This window comes from Octopus bimaculoides, chromosome 10 (assembly GCF_001194135.2).
Source record: "Octopus bimaculoides isolate UCB-OBI-ISO-001 chromosome 10, ASM119413v2, whole genome shotgun sequence".
Lineage (NCBI taxonomy): Eukaryota > Metazoa > Mollusca > Cephalopoda > Octopoda > Octopodidae > Octopus > Octopus bimaculoides.
The window spans coordinates 79,545,940-79,546,513 of record NC_068990.1 but is presented as its reverse complement, the minus strand read 5'-3'; positions in this window follow the sequence as shown (position 1 = coordinate 79,546,513).

Here is a 574-nt window from a genome sequence, read left to right as displayed (position 1 = left end):
CTATCTATCTATCTATCTATCTATCTATCTATCTCTCTCTCTATCTATCTCTCTTTCTATCTGTCTGTCTGTGTCTGCCTGCCTATCTATCTATCTATCTATCTATCTATCTATCTATCTATCTATCTATCTATTTATCTATCTATCTATCTATCTATCTATCTTGTTGTCTTCCTCTCAGTCTGTCTGTCTCTCTTTGTTTCCCTCTTTCTGTTTTCTCATCTTCCTCCTTTTCTTTCTTATTTATTTCAGAAAGAAATTATATGACGTATTTATTTGTCAATAAAGCTTAGAAGGATTCATTGGTGGACCTGTACGACTGTGTCTAGGCATTTTGATGAGAACTTGTTATTCAAACTCTCTTTTAGCCGTTTGCTTGTTTGAGACAGCCTTCTTTTATTAACTGACGTTCGTTCTTGGTTTAACTTATGTGTTATCTCTGATAAATACCGTTAAAAAGAAATTGTAAATGGCCAAATGGTTTATAGGATTCAATATACCGCCACCCTTACCGCCCTCACCGCCACCGTCACCAGTATTGTTAGAATGTAACGTTAGACAGGAATTGTTTGTC